At 44.9% G+C, this 27,471-nt stretch overlaps 1 long non-coding RNA gene across 6 annotated transcripts in view; it reads right to left on the bottom strand.

The window, feature by feature from the left end:
- The window catches only part of LOC142750216 (uncharacterized), a 212,875-nt gene that overhangs the window by 159,284 nt on the left and 26,120 nt on the right, over positions 1–27,471 (bottom strand). For 5 of the 6 annotated variants that reach the window (XR_012882586.1, XR_012882582.1, XR_012882585.1 and 2 more), the window contains exon 2: positions 25,833–25,934. The exons of the other annotated variant lie outside the window; for it this stretch is intronic. This is a non-coding gene — a long non-coding RNA (uncharacterized LOC142750216). The remainder of the gene's footprint in view (positions 1–25,832; positions 25,935–27,471) is intronic. 6 annotated transcript variants of the gene reach the window in all.

The following is a 27,471-nucleotide window of genomic DNA, read 5'->3' as shown; positions in this document are numbered from 1 at the left end:
CCTTGTCACCCCTGTTTTTGGTCAGTGATCTCCTATCACTGATCACTTTTTAGTCTTCAGGGCCACATTTCTTGGTCCCTGTGGATTTTTTTTTTCTTTATAAAATAACTAAAAACAAAAAAAATATATAAAAATTTATTAAAATTCAAAAAAAGTTAGTTTAGAAAGTTATCATCTAGCTAGTTTAGTATTAGGGTTAGTGTCAGGGAACCGTCAAAAAGCGTAGTGAGGGTTAGCGTCAGGGAAATTAGCGTCAGGAATCCGTCACCGTAGTTACCGTATTGTTCGGACTATAAGACGCACCCAGGTTTTAGACAACAGAAAATAGGAAAAAAATTATTTGTTAAAAAATAATTTATTCTTCACCACATTCTGAGAGCCAACGTTTTTTTATATTTTTTTCATCGATTGAGCGGTGTGAGGGCTTATTTTTTGCGGGACGAGCTGTAGTTTTATTGGCACCATTTTTTGATCACTTTTTTATTTATTTCATATTTTAAGCGCTAAGGTGACCAAAAAACTATTTTGATGCTTTACATTTTTAAACTCACCGTGCGAGTTAAATAATGGTATAGTGTAATAGATCGGACTTTTACGGACGCAGCGATACCAAATTATTTTATTTTTTACATTGTGCTTGGGGAAAAATGGGAAAAGGTTTTTTTTTTACTTTTAATATTTTATTTTTTTTACACTCCTGAAAATGTATCTAACATTTTTTTTTTTTTACACATTTTATTAGTTCCCCTAGGGGACTTGAACCAGCGGCTACTTGGTTACATGTGGAGTACGCTGTTTCCCTGACTCCCATAGTAGTGAATGGCAGTTACGGAAGCAGCGTAGAATACGAGCTACGCTGCTTCCATAACTACTGTTCAGTTCCATGGGAGTTACGGAAACAGCGTAGCTCCGCGAGTTACGCTGTTTCAGTAACTCCACATGCAGTCAAGTGGCCGTGAGAGCACAGAAAGCTAGAACAGGGTTTAGGGGGCCCCGTTCTAGAGATAGGTGCGGATCCCAGAGGTGGGACCTGCATCTATCTGACATTTATGACATCCTGTGGATATGTCATAAATGTCCTTCATAGAAAAACCCCTATAAATGCCGCGGTCGCTATTGACCACGGCATTTAACTAGTTAAAGGAGTTTGCCATAAAACACATTTATCCCCTATCCACAGAATAGGGGCTACATGTGAGATCGATGGGGGTCCAACAGCTGGGACCCCCAGCGATAAGGAGAACAGCGGACCAAAAGTCACCCAGAGCGCTACATGAGAAGCCTGGACTTCCGGGTTCTGTGTCCAGCTTATTTGTTCTGCAGCTCCATAGAGATCAATGGAGAGCCGCTCGCGGAAGTCACAGCTTCTCATGCAGCGCTCTTGGTAAGTTTCAGTCCCCGTTCTCCGGATAGGGGACACATGTGTTTTATGGTACAAGCCCTTTAAACTGCCAGGAACAGCGAAATTCCTGTTCCTGGCCATTAGAGCAACATGTCAGAAGCGGACACCTGCAGTGTATGGAGCGGGCTCAGTGCGTGAGCCCACTCCATACATCATCCCCCTCCAGCTCTGCAAATGCGACATGGCACCCGAAAACCAATCCAGCAAATTCTGGACTCCAACAAACACATAGCGCTCCTTTCCTTCTGAGCCCTCCCATGGGCCCAAACGGCAGTTTATCACCACAAATGGGGTATTGCTCCACTCAGGACAAATTGGGCAACAAAATGGCGTATTTTATGCCTTGTGAAAATAAGAAATTTTGAGCCAAAACTACATATTATTGGAAAAAATAAATTTTATTTAATTCACAGCCCAATTCAAATAAATTCTGTGAAAAAACTGTGGGGTCTAAATGGTCACAACACCATAAATGAATTCCTTGAGGGGTGTAGTTTGCAAAACGGGGTCAGTTTTGGGGGATTTCTACTATTTTGGCACCACAAGACCTCTTCAAACCTGGCATGGTGCCTAAAATATATTTTAATAAAAAACAGGCCCCAAAATGCACTAGGTGCTTCTTTGCTTCTGGGGCTCGTGTTTTAGTCCACGAGCGCACTAGAGCCACATGTGGGACATTTATAAAAACTGCAGAATCTGGACAATACATATTTAGTAGTGTTTCTCTGGTAAAACCTTCTGTGTTACAGAAAAAAATTGATTCAAATTGAATTTCTGCAAGAAAAATAAAATTTGCAAATTTCACCTCCACTTTACTTTAATTGCTGTGAAACGCCTAAAGGGTTAAAAAACGTTATAAATGCTGTTTTGAATACTTTGAGCGGTCTAGTTTTTAAAATAGTGTGTTTTATGGGGGTTTAGAATACATAGGCCCCTCAAAGCCATTACAGAACTGAACTGGTAGCTAAAAAATAAAGGCTTTTGAAATGTTCTTGAAAATATGAAAAATTGCTGTTTATGTTCTAAGCCTTATAACGTGCTAGAAAAATAAAATAATGTTAAAAAAATTCTGACAATATAAAGTAGACATATGGGAAATGTTAATAGGTAACTATTTTGTGTGGTATAACTGTCTGCCTTACAAGCAAATACATTTAAAGGGAATGTGTTGCCAGCAAAACATGTTTTGTTTTTTTTAGTTAAACAGTTAGTGTGTAGGTGATTAAACATTGTTCTAATTTTTTTTATTTTTTTCACGAATTATAAATTGGATTCAATTTATAATATTTCCCAGCACTGGTCACTAGATGGAGCAATTCCCAAAATTGCAGCATTGCATGTGGTAAAGCAACCACATTGCTTTATGCTGCAAAATTGGGAAAAAATCCCTCGCTCTAGTGAGCTCTCAGAATCCCCCCCATCTTTATCCTGGCTAGTGCCGGGAGAAACGAGGGGTTTGAACGGTCTAACCTCCTACACTGTGTGTCGCCATTTTTTGAGCTAACACACAGTGTAGACGGTTTACATACACTAGTAAAACACACTGAAACACGAACATACATAGAAATCACTTACCTGCTCCAGTCGCCGCCGCTCCCTCCGGTCCGTCCGCTCCGTCTGCTGCCGCTGCTCCATGTGCACAAGTCCGGAAGCCGCGACCGGAAGTAGTAATCTTACTGCCCGGCCGCGACTTCCGGTCCACAGGAAAATGGTGCCGGACGGCGCGCATTTCAAATCGGACTGTGTGGGAGCGGCGCATGCGCCGTTCCCACACACACGGCGTACACCATAGTGGATGGAACGGGCCCCCTTCGCAGTCCCTATGGGACTGGAGCTGCCGTATTCCATGTCTGTATGTGTCGTTAATCAACACATACAGAAATGGAAAAAAAAATGGCAGCCCCCATAGGGAAGAAAAAGTGTAAAAATAGAAAAAAGTAACACACAAACACACAAATAAATATAAACGTTTTTAATAAAACCCTAACATAAAACTGATATAAAAAAAATAATTTTGGTGACACTGTTCCTTTAAATTAAAAAATATGAAAATTTTTCATCAAAATTTCCACTAAATTTAGCTATATTTCACAAATAAACACTCAATGTATCTACCAAATTTTACCGCTAACATAAAGCCCAATGTGTCACGAGAAAACAATCTCAGAAACGCTTGTATAGGACAAAGCATTCCGAAGTTATTACCACAAAGTGAAAAATGTGAGATTTGAAAAATGGGCTCTGAGCCTTGAGGCCCGAACTAGGCTGCGTCCTTCACACGAGCCTGTTCGGTCCGTAAAGGAGGGAACGTATTTCGTCCGCAAGTCCCGGACCGAACACACTGCAGGGAGCCGGGCTCCTAGCATCATAGTTATGTACGACACTAGGAGTCCCTGCCTCTCCATGGAACTACTGTCCCATACTGAAAACATGATTACAGTACGGGACAGTTGTCCCGCAGCGAGGCAGGGACTCCTAGCGTCGTACATAACTATGATGCTAGGAGCCCGGCTCCCTGCAGTGTGTTCGGTCCGGGACTTGCGGACGAAATACGTTCCCTCCTTTACGGACCGAACATGCTCGTGTGAATCCAGCCTAAGTGGTTAAGGAGCGCACATGCTATCTCTCCTAGGTCTTTGGTGAAATCAGCCAATTTTATTAATCAAATAAACACAGTGATAAGGGGAGCCCAACCAATCGCGACACCACACTCTATGAGCCGGGACACGCCTGCCCCCGGCCCGCCTACGCAAAACCAACCGAGCTCATCTGCCATCGGTCAGTCCCCCATGTAGTCGGCCCAGCTAACCTTAGTAGCTACCCGGGCCGTGATCTTACCTAGGAACCTGCTGTACGACTTGTGGCTTGCTCGCTGTGGCCAACCAAATCAATCCGCCATTCTCAAAATGTAGTGTCGCGATCCGCCTTACAAAGTATTATCTTTGCTCTCTTCCAGTAACTGACTCGCTCTTTACCTGGCTGCCCCTCATCTACCCCTCTCGCCCACCCACTTTTCCTAGCCAACTAATCGTTCAGCGGACCTTTCCCGCCAAAACGCCCCTTTTCACTACAGGTGGGCTTCCTACCCAGCCCACCTTATCGGCGCCGCACCTTGCGGCCGCCACCATTTTAAGCCCCCTACGAACAGCTAAGGGACACGCATGGCGTCCCTTATGCCTCCTTGCTCAAATTTGTTCTGAGCTCGTTGCGCTTTGTCATCTTATATTACTGATGCATTATTTATAGGACTTATGCCATATTCAATGTACAGTATGCGCCACATTCACACATGCCAAAGCAACTTTTTTTTAATAGAAATGTGTCTCTAACGGCCGGTTCACATCAGCGTTCGTGTTCCATTCATCAGTTCCGTCAAAGGAACCGATGAACGGAAACTATAGCTTTTGTTTGCAATGGCAAGGTTTTAGATTCAGTTTGTTTCATTCTGTTTCTGTTACGTAAAGTTTCAGGGTTTTTTTCACGGAAACAATAGGGTAGTCGACCATGCTATTGGTTTCCATGAAAAAAACTGAATCTTTACGGAATCTCAACAAACTGAAGCATTACCATTGAAATCAATGGTATTGCAAACGGAAGCTATAGTTTCCATTCGGCTTTCCAGTCATCGGTTCCTGACGGAAAGGATGAACCAAACCCGAACGCTGATGTGAACAGGCATTAAGGCTCTGTTCACACCTGCATTAGGTCTTCTGCATGGGTCTCTGCTATTCCGGTATTTTTGACAGAGGCAAGTGTCAGGGAAGTGAAGGGAGAAGATGGGACTGGATGCGTGGTCTATTCTAAATCTTTAACCCCTTCCCGACATTTGTCGTACGAATACGTCATGGAAAGCCAGTGCTTCCCACAAAATGTCGTATACTTACGACAAATGGATGGCACCGGCTCAGAAGCTGAGTCGGTGCCATCATCCCCGGATGTCAGCTGTATCTTACAGCTGACACCCTGCTGTAATGGCGGGAACCGAAGTTAGCTTCGATCCCCGCCATTAACCCCTAAAATGCAGCGGTCAAAAGCGAAGGCTGCATTTAAGGTGTTTACAGCTTATCGGCACCACAGCAATGAAATCGCTGGAGTGTCGGTGGCTGCAATGGCAACGGGAGGTCTAATAGTTGCCTCCCGGTCTGCTTAGCACGGAAAACTTCCAGCCCCCGCCCGGAGGCGGGGCCTAAAAGGCTTCCATAGCCATCGGCAAGATGGCGCTGGCTCAGGAGCCGAGCCGGCGTCATTAGAGGTTGATGTCAGCTGTATATTGCAGCTGACTTCCACCTGTAACAGCAGGACACAGAGCTAGCTCCGATCCCTGCCATTAACCCCTTAAATGCAGCGATCGCTCTCGATTGCTGCATCTTTGTGGTTGTCAGCAAATCGGCAGCCCTGCCATGCAATGTATTAGAAAAAAAATCTGACAGTTGGAACTTCAAGTAAAATGACAAAAAAGTGTAAAAAAAAAAAAGTGAAAAAAAATAACATTTTCAAAATATAATAAAAGTTTCAAGTAATAAAATACATCACACCCTTTTTCCCTTATCAAGTCCTTTATTATTGAAAAATAAATAAACCATACATATTTGGTATAAAAGAGTATCCGGCACACCAATATAGAAAAAAAGGTATTTTTTATTTTGTTTCCAGCCGCTATCAGCACCACTAGCGCTCGTCAATTCAGTTGCCCAGCACGGCTCAGTGCCTGATGAAGGTCACCTAGACCGAAACGTCGCACTCTGCCACTGGCATTAGAAACAAAATAAAAAATACCTTTTTTTCTATATTGGTGTGCCGGATACTCTTTTATATTTATGTTTGGGTTGGGCCCCTATCCGTGCAAAACCTCACCCTTACACGTATCTGGTGCTATCTCAACCTTTACACACATACATATTTGGTATCACCGTGACCGTAACAGCTTAAACCATAAAAAATATGTTATTTATTCCCTGCAGTGAACGGCGTATTTCTGTTTTTTGGTCACTTTGCCCTACAAAAATTTTAATAAAAAGTGATCAAAAAGTCGCATGTATCCAAAAATGGTACCTATAAAAACTATAGCTCGTCTCGCAAAAAACAAGCCATCATACAGCTCCGTAGACGAAAAAATGTAAAAGTAATGGTTCTCACAACATGGCGACAGAAAAAATACATTCTTTTTACAAAAGTAATTTTATTGTGCAAAAAGATGTAAAACATAAAAAAGTTCTATAAATTTGATATCGCCGGAGTCGGACTGACCCGCAGAATAAAGTTAACATGTAATTTATAATGCATGGTGAACTCTGTATAAAAAAAAACCTTTTAAAAACGATGCCAGAATTGCTGTTTTTCGGTCATCTTGCCTAACATAAAATAGTATAAAAAGTTATCAAAAAGTCGCAAAAAAACCAGCACTCTTACCCAGTGTTCCCTGTAAGGTGCGCGGCCGCACACCTTCCACGGTCCGTCCGCTAACTAAAGTTTAAAGGGGGTGTCTGTGTGGCCGGAACTTCAGGGGGGGTCTGTGTGGCCGGATCTACGGGGGGGGGGTCTGTGTGGCCGGATCTACGGGGGGGGGGTCTGTGTGGCCGGATCTACGGGGGGGGTCTCTGTGGCCGGATCTACGGGGGGGGTCTCTGTGGCCGGATCTACAGGGGGGGTCTCTGTGGCCGGATCTACAGGGGGGGTCTCTGTGGCCGGATCTACAGGGGGGGTCTCTGTGGCCGGATCTACAGGGGGGGTCTCTGTGGCCGGATCTACAGGGGGGGTCTCTGTGGCCGGATCTACAGGGGGGGTCTCTGTGGCCGGATCTACAGGGGGGTCTCTGTGGCCGGATCTACAGGGGGGTCTCTGTGGCCGGATCTACAGGGGGGTCTCTGTGGCCGGATCTACAGGGGGGTCTCTGTGGCCGGATCTACAGGGGGGTCTCTGTGGCCGGATCTACAGGGGGGTCTCTGTGGCCGGATCTACAGGGGGGGTCTCTGTGGCCGGATCTACAGGGGGGTCTCTGTGGCCGGATCTACAGGGGGGTCTCTGTGGCCGGATCTACAGGGGGGTCTCTGTGGCCGGATCTACAGGGGGGTCTCTGTGGCCGGATCTACAGGGGGGTCTCTGTGGCCGGATCTACAGGGGGGTCTCTGTGGCCGGATCTACAGGGGGGTCTCTGTGGCCGGATCTACAGGGGGGTCTCTGTGGCCGGATCTACAGGGGGGTCTCTGTGGCCGGATCTACAGGGGGGTCTCTGTGGCCGGATCTACAGGGGGGTCTCTGTGGCCGGATCTACAGGGGGGTCTCTGTGGCCGGATCTACAGGGGGGTCTCTGTGGCCGGATCTACAGGGGGGTCTCTGTGGCCGGATCTACAGGGGGGTCTCTGTGGCCGGATCTACAGGGGGGTCTCTGTGGCCGGATCTACAGGGGGGTCTCTGTGGCCGGATCTACAGGGGGGTCTCTGTGGCCGGATCTACAGGGGGGTCTCTGTGGCCGGATCTACAGGGGGGTCTCTGTGGCCGGATCTACAGGGGGGTCTCTGTGGCCGGATCTACAGGGGGGTCTCTGTGGCCGGATCTACAGGGGGGTCTCTGTGGCCGGATCTACAGGGGGGTCTCTGTGGCCGGATCTACAGGGGGGTCTCTGTGGCCGGATCTACAGGGGGGTCTCTGTGGCCGGATCTACAGGGGGGTCTCTGTGGCCGGATCTACAGGGGGGTCTCTGTGGCCGGATCTACAGGGGGGTCTCTGTGGCCGGATCTACAGGGGGGTCTCTGTGGCCGGATCTACAGGGGGGTCTCTGTGGCCGGATCTACAGGGGGGTCTCTGTGGCCGGATCTACAGGGGGGTCTCTGTGGCCGGATCTACAGGGGGGTCTCTGTGGCCGGATCTACAGGGGGGTCTCTGTGGCCGGATCTACAGGGGGGTCTCTGTGGCCGGATCTACAGGGGGGTCTCTGTGGCCGGATCTACAGGGGGGTCTCTGTGGCCGGATCTACAGGGGGGTCTCTGTGGCCGGATCTACAGGGGGGTCTCTGTGGCCGGATCTACAGGGGGGTCTCTGTGGCCGGATCTACAGGGGGGTCTCTGTGGCCGGATCTACAGGGGGGTCTCTGTGGCCGGATCTACAGGGGGGTCTCTGTGGCCGGATCTACAGGGGGGTCTCTGTGGCCGGATCTACAGGGGGGTCTCTGTGGCCGGATCTACAGGGGGGTCTCTGTGGCCGGATCTACAGGGGGGTCTCTGTGGCCGGATCTACAGGGGGGTCTCTGTGGCCGGATCTACAGGGGGGTCTCTGTGGCCGGATCTACAGGGGGGTCTCTGTGGCCGGATCTACAGGGGGGTCTCTGTGGCCGGATCTACAGGGGGGTCTCTGTGGCCGGATCTACAGGGGGGTCTCTGTGGCCGGATCTACAGGGGGGTCTCTGTGGCCGGATCTACAGGGGGGTCTCTGTGGCCGGATCTACAGGGGGGTCTCTGTGGCCGGATCTACAGGGGGGTCTCTGTGGCCGGATCTACAGGGGGGTCTCTGTGGCCGGATCTACAGGGGGGTCTCTGTGGCCGGATCTACAGGGGGGTCTCTGTGGCCGGATCTACAGGGGGGTCTCTGTGGCCGGATCTACAGGGGGGTCTCTGTGGCCGGATCTACAGGGGGGTCTCTGTGGCCGGATCTACAGGGGGGTCTCTGTGGCCGGATCTACAGGGGGGTCTCTGTGGCCGGATCTACAGGGGGGTCTCTGTGGCCGGATCTACAGGGGGGTCTCTGTGGCCGGATCTACAGGGGGGTCTCTGTGGCCGGATCTACAGGGGGGTCTCTGTGGCCGGATCTACAGGGGGGTCTCTGTGGCCGGATCTACAGGGGGGTCTCTGTGGCCGGATCTACAGGGGGGTCTCTGTGGCCGGATCTACAGGGGGGTCTCTGTGGCAGGATCTACAGGGGGGTCTCTGTGGCAGGATCTACAGGGGGGTCTCTGTGGCAGGATCTACAGGGGGGTCTCTGTGGCAGGATCTACAGGGGGGTCTCTGTGGCAGGATCTACAGGGGGGTCTCTGTGGCAGGATCTACAGGGGGGTCTCTGTGGCAGGATCTACAGGGGGGTCTCTGTGGCAGGATCTACAGGGGGGTCTCTGTGGCAGGATCTACAGGGGGGTCTCTGTGGCAGGATCTACAGGGGGGTCTCTGTGGCAGGATCTACAGGGGGGTCTCTGTGGCAGGATCTACAGGGGGGTCTCTGTGGCAGGATCTACAGGGGGGTCTCTGTGGCAGGATCTACAGGGGGGTCTCTGTGGCAGGATCTACAGGGGGGTCTCTGTGGCAGGATCTACAGGGGGGTCTCTGTGGCAGGATCTACAGGGGGGTCTCTGTGGCAGGATCTACAGGGGGGTCTCTGTGGCAGGATCTACAGGGGGGTCTCTGTGGCAGGATCTACAGGGGGGTCTCTGTGGCAGGATCTACAGGGGGGTCTCTGTGGCAGGATCTACAGGGGGGTCTCTGTGGCAGGATCTACAGGGGGGTCTCTGTGGCAGGATCTACAGGGGGGTCTCTGTGGCAGGATCTACAGGGGGGTCTCTGTGGCAGGATCTACAGGGGGGTCTCTGTGGCAGGATCTACAGGGGGGTCTCTGTGGCAGGATCTACAGGGGGGTCTCTGTGGCAGGATCTACAGGGGGGTCTCTGTGGCAGGATCTACAGGGGGGTCTCTGTGGCAGGATCTACAGGGGGGTCTCTGTGGCAGGATCTACAGGGGGGTCTCTGTGGCAGGATCTACAGGGGGGTCTCTGTGGCAGGATCTACAGGGGGGTCTCTGTGGCAGGATCTACAGGGGGGTCTCTGTGGCAGGATCTACAGGGGGGTCTCTGTGGCAGGATCTACAGGGGGGTCTCTGTGGCAGGATCTACAGGGGGGTCTCTGTGGCAGGATCTACAGGGGGGTCTCTGTGGCAGGATCTACAGGGGGGTCTCTGTGGCAGGATCTACAGGGGGGTCTCTGTGGCAGGATCTACAGGGGGGTCTCTGTGGCAGGATCTACAGGGGGGTCTCTGTGGCAGGATCTACAGGGGGGTCTCTGTGGCAGGATCTACAGGGGGGTCTCTGTGGCAGGATCTACAGGGGGGTCTCTGTGGCAGGATCTACAGGGGGGTCTCTGTGGCAGGATCTACAGGGGGGTCTCTGTGGCAGGATCTACAGGGGGGTCTCTGTGGCAGGATCTACAGGGGGGTCTCTCTGGCAGGATCTACAGGGGGGGTCTCTCTGGCAGGATCTACAGGGGGGGTCTCTCTGGCAGGATCTACAGGGGGGGTCTCTCTGGCAGGATCTACAGGGGGGTCTCTCTGGCAGGATCTACAGGGGGTCTCTCTGGCAGGATCTACAGGGGGGTCTCTGTGGCAGGATCTACAGGGGTTCTCTGTGGCAGGATCTACAGGGGGTCTCTGTGGCAGGATCTACAGGGGGTCTCTGTGGCAGGATCTACAGGGGGGTCTGTGTGGCAGGATCTACAGGGGGTCTGTGTGGCAGGATCTACAGGGGGGTCTGTGTGGCAGGATCTACAGGGGGGTCTGTGTGGCAGGATCTACAGGGGGTCTGAGTGGCAGGATCTACAGGGGGTCTGAGTGGCAGGATCTACAGGGGGTCTGTGTGACGCTGTCTACAGGGACAGTGGTGTAATGAGGGATTCTTTCATTGATGCCTATAATTGGTGTTTATAACAGTCGTCTATTTTACTGGTGGACTTGTAATATTATAGTATTTAAAAAAGTAATTAAAACTAATTTCAAAATAAGTTTTCTTACTCTCTTATTTAGTCGCTATATTAGCTTTTACTGGGGGTATTACTTTTGGTCATGCTCCCTAACTGCCCCGCTCCGGAGCTGCCAAGACTTAGAGGGATCATTGCTCATACCACTATGTCTATGAAAAAATAAAATTAGTTAGGGCTCCAATTAGTCACGAAATAAAAATATGTGCCTGTGCATGCCCGAGGGGAACATTTCTTATGTTTCATGAGGCGAATTATCAAGGCCCTAAAATTAGGGAACCAGGAAGTGTAGGGCTCAAACATATCTGCTGGAAGCGAGGGTGCCCGTATTATACCAGGACAACACTTCCCAGCAAAATTCCTCAAACTGCAAATGTGCGGAGTGTGGACCAAAAAGCGGATAAGGAAGGACATAATTTACCAGTGCGGCATCGGCCTGTGCAGAAGGGATTGCTTCACACACATCTATGGATTATTTTATTGTTTGTTTTTTACCCCATTATTATTCCACCTGACTATGCCCCTGATGTACTCTGCCCAGATCACATATGCCCCATTTTATAAACTGAAATACCAGTATGGGTATGTGCACCCACAAAATCAAAAACGTCTGAAAATACAGGGCTGTTTTCAAGGCAAAACAGCTCCTGATTTTCAGACTTCTTTTAAGCCACTTGCGATTTTGGCAGCGTTTTTTACGGTCGTTTTGGAGCTGTTTTTCTACAGAGTCAATGAAAAACGGCTCCAAAAACGCCCCAAGAAGTAACATACACTTCTTTTTCGGGGGCGTCTTTTTACGTGCCGTTTTTGGAAAACAAAGCGTAAAAAAACGCCGTCGGAACAGAACACCGTATTTCCCATTGAAATCAATGGGCAGATGTTTGTAGGCGTTCTGCTTCCGAAATACGCCTGAAAACACTACGTGTGCACATACCCTAAAACTCCAAACAAAACTACTACCAAACAAAATCTACGCTTCAAAAGCCAAATGGCGCTCTCTCCCTTCTGAGCCCTACTGTGTGTCCAAACATCAGTTTACTTCCACACATATGGCATCGCCAAACCAGGGAGAACCCTTTTAACAATTTTTGGGGTGTGTGTCTCCAGTGGCACAAGCTGGGCATGGCATATTTGCCACTGAAATGGCATATATGGGGAAAAACTTACATTTTTACTTTGCACCATCATTTATGGAAAAGACCAGTGGGGTGAAAATGCTCACTAAACCCCTTAATAAATGCCTTGAGGGGTTGTTTTCAAAATGGGGTTACTTCTGGGGGTTTCCACTGTTTTGTTCCCACAGGGGCTTTGCAAATGCGACATAGCGACCAGAAACCAAGCAAGCTCCTTCCCTTCTGAGCCCTGCTGTGTGCCCAAACAGCAGTTTATGTCCACATATGGATTATTGCCTTACTCGGGAGAAATTGCTTTACAAATGTTAAGGTGCTTTTTCTCCTTTATTTTTAGTGAAAATGAAAAATTGAGCTAAAGGTACGTCTTATTGGAAAAAAAACTATTTTTATTTTCACTGCCCAATTAAAATAAACACATGTGGGGTCAAAATGCTCACTACACCCCTAGATTAATTCCTCAAGGAGTGTAGTATCCCAAATGGAGTCACTTTTGGGGAGTTTCCACTGTACTGGTACATTATGGGCTTTGCAAAAGCAAAATGGTGTCAGGAAACCAATCCAGCAAAATCTGTTCTCCAAAACTCAAATGGCGCTCCTCCCATTCTGAGCTCTGCCGTGTGCCCAAACAGCAGTTTATGACCACATATGTGGTATTTCCGTACTCCAGATAAGTTGCTTTACAAATGTTGGGGTTCTTTTTTTCCTTTATTTGTTGAGAAAATGAAAAATTTTGAGCTAAAACTACGCCTTATTGAAGAAAAAGGATTGTTTTTATTTTCACTGCCCAATTCTAATAAAATCTATTTAACACGTGTGGGCTCAAAATGCTCACTACACCCCTCAATGAGTTCCTAAAGGGGTTTAGTTTCCTAAATGGAGTCACGTTTTGGGCGTTTTCACTGTTTTGGTCCCTTAGGGGCTTTGCAAATGTAACATGGCCTCCGCAAACAATTCCTGCTAAATGTCATCTCCAAAAGCCAAATGGCGCTCTTTCGCTTCCAATTCCTGCCGTGTGTCCAAACAGTCGGTTATGACCACATGTGGGGTATTGTTTTACTCGGGAGAAATTGCTTTACAAATGTTGTGGTGCTTTTTCTCCTTTAGTCCTTGTGAAAATGAGAAAAAATTAGCTAAACCTACCTTTTCTTTGAAAGAATGTAGATTTTCATTTTCACTGACTACTTTCAATAATTTCTGAAATAAACCTGTAGGGTCAAAATGCTCACTATACCCCTAGATAATTTCCTTGAGGGGTGTGGTTTCCACTGTTTTGGCACTTCAAGAGCCTTTCAAACCTGACATGGTGCCTAAAATATAATGTAATAAAAAGGAGGCCCAAAATCCTCTAGGTGCTCCTTTGCTTCTGAGGCCGGGGCTTCAGTACATTACCACACTAGGGCCACATGTGGGATATTTCATAAAACTGCAGACTCTGAGAAATACATATTGAGTTGTGTTTCTCTGGTAAACCTTTGTGTTACCAAAAAAAAAAAATGGATTAAAAATGAATTTCTGCAAAAAAAACAAAATTAAATTTGTACATTTCACCTCTACTTTGCTTTAATTCCTGTGTCTAAAGGGTTAAGAAACTATCTAAATGCTGTTTTGAATTCTTTAAGGGGTGAAGTTTTTAAAACGGGGCGACTTTTTGGGTGTTTCTAATATATAAGGCCCTAAAAGCCATTTCACAATTGAACTGGTCCCTGAAAAAATAGCCTTTTGAAATTTTCTTGAAAATGTGAGAAATTGCTGGTAAAGTTTAGCCTTGTAAACTCCTAGAAAAATAAAAGGATGTTCAAAAAACGATGCCAATCTAAAGTAGACATATGGGGGATGTTAATTAGCAACAATTTTATGTGGTATAACTGCCTAACTTACACGCAGATACATTTAAATTTAGAAAAATGAAAATTTTGCAAGTTTTCACAAAATTTGGGTGTTTTCCACAATTAAATACTAAATATACAGAGCAAATTTTAACAGTAACATAAAGTGCAATGTGTCACGAGAAAACAATCTCAGAATCGCTTGGATAGATAAAAGCATTCCGAAGTTATTACCACATAAAGTGACACGTCAGATTTGAAAAATGGGGCTGTCAGGAAGGTCTAAAGTGGCCAAAGCGGGTAGGGGTTAAATTAAAGAAAACAAAAAACCTTTATTATGAACAATAAAAAGGAAAACAATAGATATTGAAAAACTTCTGCAATTTTCTTGCTCTCAGAGTATAATGTGAATGACCCCCTAATTCACATCATAAAGCTTAACTGGTTCCCGACCGCTGGCTGTATTTTTACGGCCAGCGGTCAGGGTCCTTAAAACCCGAGCCATAGACTTTTTACGGCTCGGGTTTTAACTTGCTGCCCGCGCGATCGGGCAGCTGAATGTCGGGTCTCTGGCTGTCAGTGACTGCCGGGGACCCTGAGGAGAGGATAGAAGCAGCTTTCATTGCTTCTGTCTTCTCCGATGTCTTTTTACACAGCGTTCAATGAACGCTGTGTATATGAATAGAGACAGCAGCAGCGGCGCTGTCTCTATTCCTCCTGGTGATCATGTGACAGGTCACATGATCGCCGGGTGCCGTTAGTGGCAGGCTGCTGCTGGGTCTTACAAGACCCAGCACAGCCCTATTAGTGACAATCGTCACTATGAGAGGGCTGATTTCCCCTGTAACTGGGGCTGCTGTGCAGCTCCAGTTACAGTGGAAAAGATGGTGTAAAACAAAGAAAACAAATATATAAAGTTCCCCAAAGGTCTTTTTTGACCTTTGGGGGACAGACCACAGTAATAAAAAAATAATAAAGTAAAGTGCAAAAGTAAATTAAATAATAAATACACATAAAATACCCACCCCAAAAAAAACGTTCCCCCCGCCAATCATTGTTGTAATTCTAGCGCTGACCCAATTACCCTAATATAGACATGTAATATATTAAAATTTACGGTAGACAATGACGATCACAAATAAAAGGTCTATTTTAGGGTAAAACTATGTTATTACCCCAAAAAAAATAGCTGAAACGTAAAAAAGCTTATTTATTTACTATTATTTTCAAACTTTATGAATAAAAATTCTAAAATAGCAAAAAAGGTGTGTATAAAAATGATAAAAAAAAGAAACCTGCATTGTCTACGGAAAAAACATCGCAAAAATCACGTCGTTAGCCCAACAAATAAAAACGTTATAGCCATTTAACTAACACGTGCTAAAAATGGCTAAACGGTGTCTGGTCCTGAAGGCGCAAAATAGCCCGGTCCTGAACTGGTTAAATAAATGCTCATCAACAATAATTATGGAGTTCAATAAATGTATTTTTGCAGAGTAGACATATCTGTACTGTCTATATTCTCTAGTATATCGCCCCATTATGGCTGGAAAATTCTATCCTGTAGGCAGTAAAGGTTATTAGTTAACCGCTTCCCGACCACCCACAGTAAATTCACGTCGGCACTTTCTGGGCTCTGTGCAGCGCCAATGTGAATTCACGGTGGGTGTTAAAAGCGCGATCCGGATCGCGCTGTTAACCCCTGCCTCTGATCCCGGAGACATGATCGGGACCTGATTGATTCAGGTCCTGATCATGTGATCGCAGGGAAAGTTTGTTGTAGCAACGAACAGAAAAGTTTGTTACTATAACAAATTGGGAAGTTTGTTGCTACAAAAAACTTTCCCGGGGAACGATTGCGGGTGCTGCAGTCGGTTATAAGGCAAAACTGGAGGCCATACAACAGCCTCAGGGTCTGCCATGCACCGCAGCGTATGAGTACCAGGAAAAAAAAGAAAATGTTAAAAACAGTACACATATTTGGTATCACCGCGTTCGTAACGACCCAAACAATAAAACTATAATATTATTTTTCCCGCACGGTGAACACCCCAAAAAAAATAATTAAAAAACAAGGTCAGAATCACTTTTTTTGGTCATCAACCCTCCCAAAATATATAATAAAAAGTGATCAAAAAGTCACATGTACCCCAAAATAGTACCAATAAAAACTACAACCCGTCCCGCAAAAAACAAGCCCTTACACAGCTTTTTTGACTGAAAAATAAAAAGTTATGGCTCTCAGGATATGGTGACACAAAAAATTAATAACTTTATCGAAAAGTGATTTTATTTCGCAAACGCCACAAAAAATAAGAAAATGATATACATATGATATCGCCGTAATCGTATCGACCCGCAGAATAAAGTAAAATGTCATTTATCGGCAACAGTGAACACTGTAAAAAAAAAAAAAAGACAGAATTTTTGTTTTTTTTTGTCACTTTGCTTGCCAAAAAAATCTAATAAAAAGTGATAAAAAAATCGCATGTACCCTAAAATGGTACTAATGAAAAATACATATCTATGAATTATTATTTATTTACCACATGATTATACCCTCTTATTATACCCTGATGTACCCCGCACAGCTTACATATACCCCCACATTATAAACTGAAATACCAGCAAAACCCCAAACAGAACTATTACCAAGCAAAATCTGCACTCCACAAGCCAAATGGCGCTCCTTCCCTTCTGAGCCCCACAGCGTGCCCAAACACAAGCTTACGTCGACATATGTGATATTTTATATCCGGGAGAACCCGCTCAACATTGTATGAGGTATTTGACTTCAGTGGCACAAACTGGGCACATCGTATTGTGCATTAAAATGGCATATCAGTGGAAAATTAAAATTTTCACTTTGCACCATCCGCTGCGCATTAACACCTTCGCGCACCACGACTTAATAGCATGTCGTGTTGCAGGGGGTTATATATGGAGCGGGCTCATGCGCTGCGCCCACTCCATTTTCTGCAGGTGTCAGCTGTGTATTACAGCTGACACCCGGGACTAACGGACAGGAACATCGATCGCGCTGTTACAGGAGCCTGTAAAAATGACATTATACTGCAATACATTAGTATTGCAGTGTATTGTACCAGCGACCTAATGATTACTCGTTCCAGTCCCCTTAAGGGACTAATAAAATGTGTAAAAAAAAAAACGTTTAAAAAGTTATTATTAGTGAAAAAAATATATAAAATTCCCCTTTCCCACGTTTCCTCTAAAGTAATGTAAAAAATAAACAAAATCGGTATCGCTACATCCGTAAAAGTCCGAACTATTACAACATACCATTATTTAACTTGCACTGGGAACGCCGTAAAAAAATAAAGAATTTAAAATGCCAAAATCACTGTTTTTTTGGTCACCTTAGCTCCTAAATAAAATTCATAAAAAGTGATCAAAAAGTTGTATGTAAATAAAATGGTACCAATAAAAACTACATCTCGTCCCGCAAAAAATAAGCCCTCACACCGCTCAAGCGACCAAAAAATTAAAAAACTGATGCCTCCCGGAATGTGGTGAAACAAAACGTTTTGTTTTTTAACAAACAGTTTTTACTTTGTAAAAGTAGTAGAATATAAAAAAACCTTTATAAATTTGGTATCACTGTAATCGTATTCAGAAAAAATGTAAGTTGTTGTTTTTACCGCACGGTGAAAGCAGTAAAAACTAAACCCAAAAAACAATGGAGGAATCACAGCTTTTTCCAATTTCAGCCTGCAAAGAATTTTATTTTCTGTTCCCCAGTACATTAAACGGTACTTTATAGTTACATAGTTTGTACGGTTGAAAAAAGACACATGTCCATCAAGATCAACCAAGGGATGGGAAAGGGGAAGCAAAAAAATTCTAGGAAATTATCTTTGCCTTTTGTAAAGCCATCTCCTGTCCCTGCTGTGACGGCTCCTGCGGTGACTATTCCATAAATTCACAGTTCTCACTGTAAAGAAGCCTTGTCGCCTCTGCAGGTTGAACCTTTCTTTTTTCAGACGGAGGGAGTGCCCCCTTGTTTTTTTACTTTAAATGGTGTCAATACAACTCCTCCCTCAAAAAATAAGCCCTCACACCACTCTATTGACCGAAAAAAATAAAATTATGGCTCTTGGAAAGCGGGGTGGGAAAAACTAAAATGTAAAAGCAAAAAATGGATCAGTCCTGAAAGGTTTAATTAATTTCTACTGAAAAAGCATTTCTGACCACGTCGGGTATTACCGTACTTGGGAGAAATTGCTTTACAAATATTGGGGTGCTTTTTCTCCCTTATCCATTGTGAAAATTAAAAAATGCAGCATTTTTGTGGAAACATTTTTGATATTCATTTTCACAACCTAATTCTAATAAATTCTGCAAAAGACCTGTGGGGTATAAATGCTCGCTATACACCTAGATAGATTCCTTAAGGGGTGTAGTTTACCAAGTGGGGTCAGTTTTTGGAGGTTTCCACTGTTTTGGTACCTCAGGGGCTTTGCAAATGCGACATGACACCCGAAAGCCATTCCAGCTAAATTTGAGCTCCAAAAGCCAAATATTGTTCCTTCCCTTCTGAGTCCTGCCGTGGGTCCAAACAGCAGTTTATTACCACATATGGGGTATTGCTGTAATCAGGAAAAATTGCTTTACAAATTTTGGGGTGATTTTTCTTCTTTATTCATTGTAAAAATTAAACATTTCTATGTTTTTTCAGAAAAAAGTAGATTTTCATTTTCCCTGTCTAATTCTACTAAATTCAGCAAAAAAACTGTGGAGTCACAATGCTTACTATAGCCCTAGAAAAATTCCTTCAGGGGTGTAGTCTCCAAAATGGGGTCACTTTTGGGGGGTTTCCACTGTTTTGGTCCCTCCAGGGTGTTGCAAACGCGACATGGCACTGAAAACCAATCCAGCAAAACCTGCGCTCCAAAATCCAAATGGTGCTCCTTCCATTCCGAGCTCTGCCGTGGGTCCAAACAGCAGTTTAATACCACATATGGGGTATTGCCGTAATCGGGAGAAATAGCTTTACAAGTTATGGGGTGCTTTTTATTCATTATTCCTTGCAAATATTATTTTTTTTAATATTTTTTCAGAAAAAAAGTAGATTTTCACTTTCACAGACAAACTCCAATAAATATAGCAAAAGACCTGTCGGGTCAAGATGCTAACTATACCCTTAGATAAATTCCATGAGGTGTGTAGTTTCCAAAACCACTTTTGGGGAGATTCCACTGTTTTGTCACCACAAGACCTCTTCAAACCTGACCTGGTGCCTAAAATATATTCTAAAAAAAGGAGACTCCAAAATCCACTAGGTGCTCCTTTGCTTCTGAGGCCTGTGCTTCAGTCCATTATCACACTAGAGCCACATGTGGGATATTTCTAAAAACTGCAGAATCTGAGCAATAAATATTGAGTTGTATTTCTCTGGTAAAACCTTCTGTGTTACAGAATTTTTTTTATTCCAAATGAATTTCGGCTAAAATAATGAAATTTGTAAATTTCACCTCTACTTTGCTTTAATTCCTGTGAAGCGCCTAAAGGGTTAAGAAACTTTCTGAATGCTGTTTTGAATACTTTGAGGGGTGCAGTTTTTAATATGGGGTGATTTATGGGGTCTATCTAGTACTTAAGGCCCTCAAAGCCACTTCAGAACTGAACTGGTCCTTGAAAAATAGCCTTTTGAAATTTTCTTTAAAATGTGAGAAATTGCTGGTAAAGTTCTAAGCCTTGTAACGTCCTAGAAAAATAAAATAATGTTCAAAAAACTATGCAAATATAAAAGTAGACATATGGAATATGTGAAATAGTAACTATTTTGTGTGGTATTACTATCTGTTTTACAAGCAGATACATTTAAAATGAGAAAAATCATAATTTTTGAAAATTTGCGCTAAATTTTGGTGTTTTTCACAAATAAGCAATTAATTTATTGACCAAATTTTTCCACGAACATAAAGTACAATATGTCACGAGAAAACAATCTCAGAATTGCTTGGATAGGCAAAAGCATTTCAGAGTTATTACCACATAAATTGACATGTCAGATTTGAAAAAATGGGGCTGGTCCTTAAGGCCAAAATGAGCTCGGTCCTGAAAGGGTTAACATTGTGGTGGTAGAGCACCAGCAAGTGTATATCAATGTAAACTAGAGGGTTAACATATCATTTACTTTAGGTATATGTACTTTATTTTTATTCCATCCTATTACTGACATCCCGTAATGGCAGAAGCAATGTATTATGATACTAAATAGCGCTGATAGGATATGCTCAGAGTTTTCGGTGGCATTGACTGCAGATCTCTACCTAATATGAATTTATACATAAAAATCACCTTGTTGGGCCACGCTTGAAAATGCTGCCTGAGATCCCTGCAGATGCTGTATGGTGTGTTTTACTATAGCAGCGTGTTAAGAATTATTGAGATTCACTTAGAGCTGTGCATATAGACTTATGAGTGGACACTGCTGTCACAGCATGTTTCATGCACTGAGGAGTGTGTTGTATACAGCGGCGTGGTGGTAGTTGCTATGCTACTCTGAAACCAGAGTCTCAGCGTTGGTTAGCGCTGTAAAGTTTATTCAGTGCAGTGGCATGGTGTTAGTTGAAGGACATATGCACTAAATCTTTGTGAGTGTAGCACAACAAAAGGATTATCCCTGCCTACTTGAACTTACCTAATGCTGGAGACAAAACTAAGTGCCCAACGCGCGTTTCGCCTGTATTTCCGGCCTTTTCTAAAGGCAGGGACCGCAATTCATGACCATTAAATGTGTTCTCCAGCCAGTAAAAATTGACGGCCTATCCTCAGGATAAGCCATCAATAGCTGATGGGTCGGGGTCCGACCCCCGGGACCCCTGCCGATCAGCTGTTTTGAAGGGGATGCATCGCTCATATAAAACCTACAAAAAGCATCCAAAACTGAAGTTCTCATTCAACCCATTTGGGTTTACAGATTTCATCTGGTTAATCCTTTGGATTTCCCTTCTTAATAGGGTAAAGTCCAAGTTCCCTCTCCTTATGCACAGATGAATTGGCAAATTGCCCATCCCTTAAGATTCGTCCAGTCTAAATTGTGTTTGGCTTTAAAGTGTCTTGCGAAGGGGGTATGGCTGAATGATTTATTTTGGGCACATTGTTCTCTTTCGTTTTTACTGTAGTTGACAATTGTGCCAATGTGTTCGGTGATCCTCGTGCTAAGGTCTCTGATAGTTTTGTTTACATATTTGTCCATATGGACATTCTCAACAGTATACTACCCCCTCTGAGGAACATGTCATGTGGTCTTTTAGCTGTAATTTCCTTCCGAATCTATCCACAAATTTCTAGTTTCCAGTATTCTGTATGCCTTGCACATTTTGCATGGAAAGAAACCTGGGGTAGAGGCAAAAATATTCTCCCTTCTTTGTGAAAACGGGTTTGAAACCAATAAATTTGAAATAGTCATGCCTTTCCGATATCCCGACGAAGCTCCATTTCACAGATGTTTTCTCAGGTCTGGGTCTGTTTGTAAAATCCCCCAATGTTAGTGAAGGATGCTCATCATCCTTTCCCATTCTTTATTATAATTTGTAATGTAGCTAATTTATTTTTATATATGGATAGTTATGTCCGGAGCTGAGCTGGAATCCCAGGCAGAGTGCCAGAAGCGTCTCTGCCCCGTCTCTGCCCCGGGACTCCAGCTCTGGGCAAGCCCCTGACATCACTGTGGCAGCCTCTGCAGAGGGCACTGTGGCAGCCTCTACAGAGGGCACTGTGGCAGCCTCTACAGAGGGCACTGTGGCAGCCTCTACAGAGGGCACTGTGGCAGCCTCTACAGAGGGCACTGTGGCAGCCTCTACAGAGGGCACTGTGGCATTATCTACAAGTGGGTGTGTGGCAGTATCTGAAGAGGACACTGGCATTATCTAGGGGTGAGTTGCATTATCTACAGAGGGCACTGTGGCCTTATCTACAGAGGGCACTGTGGCCTTATCTACAGAGGACACTGTGGCCTTATCTACAGAGGGCACTGTGACCTTATCTACAGAGGGCACTGTGGCCTTATCTACAGAGGGCACTGTGGCCTTATCTACAGAGGGTACTGTGGCCTTATCTAGGGGTGTGTTGCATTATCTACAGAGGGCACTGCGGCAGCATCCACAGAGGGCACTGCGGCAGCATCCCCAGAGGGCACTGCGGCAGCATCCCCAGAGGGCACTGCGGCAGCATCCCCAGAGGGCACTGCGGCAGCATCCCCAGAGGGCACTGCGGCAGCATCCCCAGAGGGCACTGCGGCAGCATCCCCAGAGGGCACTGCGGCAGCATCCCCAGAGGGCACTGCGGCAGCATCCCCAGAGGGCACTGCGGCAGCATCCACAGAGGGCACTGCGGCAGCATCCACAGAGGGCACTGCGGCAGCATCCACAGAGGGCACTGCGGCAGCATCCACAGAGGGCACTGCGGCAGCATCCACAGAGGGCACTGCGGCAGCATCCACAGAGGGCACTGCGGCAGCATCCACAGAGGGCACTGCGGCAGCATCCACAGAGGGCACTGCGGCAGCATCCAAAGGGGCTGCCCAATCTTGACATGTGTGCTAACTGAGCCGCCGGACTGCATTTAGCGACACTTAAACTGGAAAGCTGGATTGTTGAAATAAGCACGTGGAGAAATATCTAAAATTTTAAACCTAGCGCTATTATTATAGTAATGTAGTGTTATAGTAGTTCAAATAACTAATTGATTAACAATCATTTTGTATTGTATCAAATTTGAAAGTAATGCGGCCCGTCAACTTCCCATTTTTTCTATATGCGGCCTACTTACCCGGCCGAGTTTGAGACCCCTGTTCTAGTACATACAGACATTTTGGGAGAATAACCATTTTGATCAGATTAATCCTGCCAGCCACTGCCAGTGGAAGCGTACCCCACACTCTAAACTTAGATTTTATACATTCTAACAAAGGCAAGATATTTGGGGCATGATCCTCCGTATGGTTTCTATTAATAGCTATAAGCAAATATTTAAACATCGGTACGACCCGTAGGCCATGCACAGTGTCCGACCATCCCATCCCCTGCAATGGCATAAAAAAGGATTTGTTCCAATAAATATGTAGTCCAGAGAATTGTCCAAACTTATCCAATATGTCAACGGCCAACGGTAAGGAAACAGTCGGATGGGACATATATAAAACCATGTCATCAGAATACAAGCTTATTCTATCTTCTCTTGACCCCATTACTATCCATCTGTATTCTGGGTGATGCCTTATGCGTATTGCCAGAGGCTCTATAGCAGGGCAAATAGCAACGAGGAAAAGGGACAGCCTTAAATAGTGCCTCTATAGAGACAAAAATGGGGAAATCACATCATTGACCAAAATTTGTGCAAATCCATCTGATGAACAGAGGGCCAAAGCCAAATCTATTCAATGTTTCCAGCAGATATTGTCATTCAATCGATTCGAAGGCTTTCGCAGCATCCAGAGACGCTAGTGCCCAATCTGCCTTCATAGCCCCTCCTGTCTGTGTAAGGATTTGTATCTTTCTAATATTTTCTGAGGTAGATTTGACATTTTTTGTTTTTTAAATTTAGTTTTTTCCTCCATGCCTTGCAAAAGCCATAAGTTTTATTTTTCCGTCGACAAAGCCGTATGAGATCTTGTTTTTTCCAGATGAGTTGTAGTTTTTAATAGCACCATTTAATGTACCATATAAACTGCAAAATAATGGTTTATGGGATGGAATGGGCAAATAAACAGTGCTTCCTCCATAGTTTTTTGTTTTTACGGTTTTCACTGTGCAGTAAAAACAACATTAACTTTATTCTGTGGGTGAAGTAGATTACAGCGATACCAAATTGATATTGTTTTTTTTTTATGATTTACTACTATTACAATATCTTCTGAAACTAACTTTTTTTTCCTTCGATGAAGCGGTGGGAGAGCTTGTTTTATTGCTAGGGGAGCTGTATTTTTGTTGTACCATTTTGGGGTAGATACGACTTTTGAATCCCTTTTTATTCCATTGTATTTGGGAGGTAAGGTGTCTAAAAAAACAGCAATTTGGTCGCTATTTAATTTTTTACGGCGTTTACTGTGGGGTATAAATATTATTATAGTGTTATACAATTAAAGTACAGACTTTTACGGACGCGGCGATACCAATTTTATATCTTTTTTAAAAATAAATATTACATAAGGGAAAAATTAGGTTTTTTAAACTTTTAAGATTAATTTTTTTGTACATTAAAAACAAAATTAACATTTTTAGTAAAGAAAAATGTTTTAAGTCCCTCTAGGGGGACTTACAAGAGCTATTGTTTGATTACTGGTACAATACACTGCAATAATTGTGGTGTATTGTGATATTTACTGTCTACCTCAGGTTTTAAAAGGGTTTTCCAGTCATAAGAAATTGATGGCTTATCCTCATGATAGGCAATCAATATCTGATCTGAGGGGGTCTGACTCCCAGCACCCCCGCCAACCAGCTGTTTTGAAGGGGTAGCGGTGCACATGCTCGTACTCTGAATCACCTACAGACTTGTAAGTATTACAGCCTTCTCCCATATAGGAATATTGTAATCCGACGACTAAAAGTGTGTCAACAATTCACAGTACAGGCAGATAAGGAATGAAGGGCATCATATGAGCACAGCGGCCCCTTCAAAACAGCTGATTGGCAGGGGTCATACCCCCACCGATGGACTATCCTGAGAATAAGCCATCAATGACTGGAAAACCCCTTTAATAGGAGCACAAAGATGGCAGAACTGGGTCTTTATTTGGCTCCCAGACTGCCATGACATTCATCCCCCCATCACACCCCACCCCCGGGATGCTGATGGTTGTCATGGCAGCCTGGGGGAGTAATGAAGGCCCCCAGGTCTGCCATCTTTCTGTTCCTATTATTAGGAGCCTGTAAAAATCACGATATACTGAAATACATTAGTATTGCAGTATATCATGCAAGCGATCCAACTGTGGCTGGTTCAAGTCCCTTAGGGGGACTAATAAAAAAAAAAGTTAAGAACGGTTAAGTTTTTTTTAATGTAAAATAAAAGAAAAAAATACTTTTTCCATTTCCACCCTCAAGCAATGCTAAAATGCTAAAATAAGCATAAATGGCATCACCGCTTCCATAAAAGTCAAAACTATTACAATATAACATTATTTAACCCACATGATAAACGCCATAAAAAAAAAAACCTCAAATACCAGAATTGCTATTTTTTGGTTACCGCGTCTCCCATAAAAAGTGATCAAAAAGTCTTATGTACCCCAAAATGGTACAAATAAAAACTAAAGCTCGCCCTGCAAAAAGGGGCTCGTGTGAGCGCTCAGCCACTTAGTTTCTGTTTGCTTTTTCCGGGAAGCTGATGTATCGGAGTTCAGGCTTAATAGAAAGTCTATGAGCCCGAACTCAGATACATCAGTTTTCCGGAAAAAGCCGAACAGACACGAAGCGGCTGAGCGCTTACACGAGCGCTTCATTTTAACGATTGGTGGGGGGTCTCAGTGCTTGGACCTCCACCAATCAAAACTTCTGACATGTCACTTGTCAAACCCTCATTTAACAGCCAGAGCAGGAGAGCAACTACAAAGAGTGTCTCTGGAGGATCCAGAGTGTTGGTGTATTGCAAAAACAGCCCGTTCATTTCAATGAGAACTGCAAAAACCTTCAATGCCCTTGCATTATTACATTTAAATAAATAAAAGAAACCCCAGGAGTCAGGTCATGAATGCTGGTATGACAAGTTCTTCTTACCTATTTTCATGAGGTATGCTTTTCCTTAAGTGTGTGATATTCTATTAGTTCACATATTGAACTGGATGCAGGATTATATATTATTGGTGTCCCTGAGTTGTACTAATGAAGAGGGAAAGAAATATTAGATGTTAGTGTTACTTGTACACCAATAGAATACTATTAGCAGCCTTTTCAGACTAGCTATAGTGTTCCTTAACAGGACTATTAAAATTACAGACAAGATTACGGGGCCTATTGATCTTCTGTTTCTACATCATAAACTCCCTTTCCATTGTGATCTCTACTTATGTCTCATATATCCAATTCTGAGAACCTCCAGAGATATTTTCATACATAGGTGTGATATCAGCAGCTCCTACATATCACCAGTCTGTGTAATGTGCCACTTTCCTTCCCGTCACACTGATACAGGGGAAGTTGGCCCAGGAAACAACATACAATTGGTAAGTTTAGCTTGGAAACGAACACATACAATACACAAGTGCAATATAAGTTTGAGTGGATGAGGGCATAGTGACCATTTCGTAGTAAAAGCCTGACCTAGTCCTGTTCACACAGAGTTCTCACCATGGAGACCAGGAGAGGACAGATTTGTGTTATTGCTGTGAATTTCTTAGGGTGTATTCAAACGTTGCAGTTAAGGTGCAGTTGTTGCAGCGTGGCCGAGAATTGCATGGTTATACCATGAATTGCTGCGGCTCTGCAGCTAGCACAGGTGAAGCTCATTAAAACTGCAAAACCGCCAATTCTCGGCCACACAGCCGGTAAAGCACCTCAACACACTCAAAGATTGGCATAGTATGGGCTCATGCATATGGCCATATTACAGGTTTGTGTTATTACAGCTCTGTAAATTGGCACACAGTCTGCTATGAGCCTATGTTGTACCCAGTGTCGGATCATCATTAGGGCGGTTCGGGCGGCCGCGCGGGGCCAAAGGCTCCCGGGGAGCCCATGGCCGCCCGGGCCCCCTCATGCCCGGTGGCATCGCTAGCACTGGAGGGGGCCCCGGTGCTAGCGGCAGCCACATTCATTTGTATCGAAGTCCTCAGGACTCAGATACAAATTAATACCATAGGCTGCAGGTCACGTTAGGCCGGCAGCCTATAAGGCGCTGGGAAGACTCCCTGCGCAGGCCGGCGTGATGAGGTACTGCATCACGCCGGTCTGCGCATGCGTCTAGTCCGGAGGATTCACACGTGTCCAGCTGGAGCGGCCGCCACGGGGTAAGTAAACCGTATAGTGCCACGTATATCCTTATTTAGGTGGGGACTATCGCTGTGTATATATTCAAGGAGGGGGGGAATTGCTCCATTACACTATATACAAGGGGGAGTGCTGGGTGACCCTATATACAAGGGGGAGGGTAGTGCTGTGTGGGCCTATATACAAAGAGGGAAGGGCTCTGTGACACTATATAGAAGGGGGGGAGTGCTGATTGGCCCTATATACAAAGGGGGAGCGCTGTGTGCACTATATACAAAGGGGGAGCGCTGTGTGCACTACATACAAAGGGGAGCTCTATGTGGTCCTATATACAAGGGGGGAGCGCTATGTGACCCTATATACAAGGGGGGAAGCGCTGTGTAGCCCTATATACAAGGGGGGAAGCGCTGTGTAGCCCTATATTCAGGGG

This window comes from Rhinoderma darwinii, chromosome 3, assembly GCF_050947455.1.
Source record: "Rhinoderma darwinii isolate aRhiDar2 chromosome 3, aRhiDar2.hap1, whole genome shotgun sequence".
Taxonomy (NCBI): domain Eukaryota; kingdom Metazoa; phylum Chordata; class Amphibia; order Anura; family Rhinodermatidae; genus Rhinoderma; species Rhinoderma darwinii.
The sequence above is the reverse complement of the archived record's forward strand: the minus strand, read 5'-3'. Positions and strand labels throughout refer to the sequence as shown.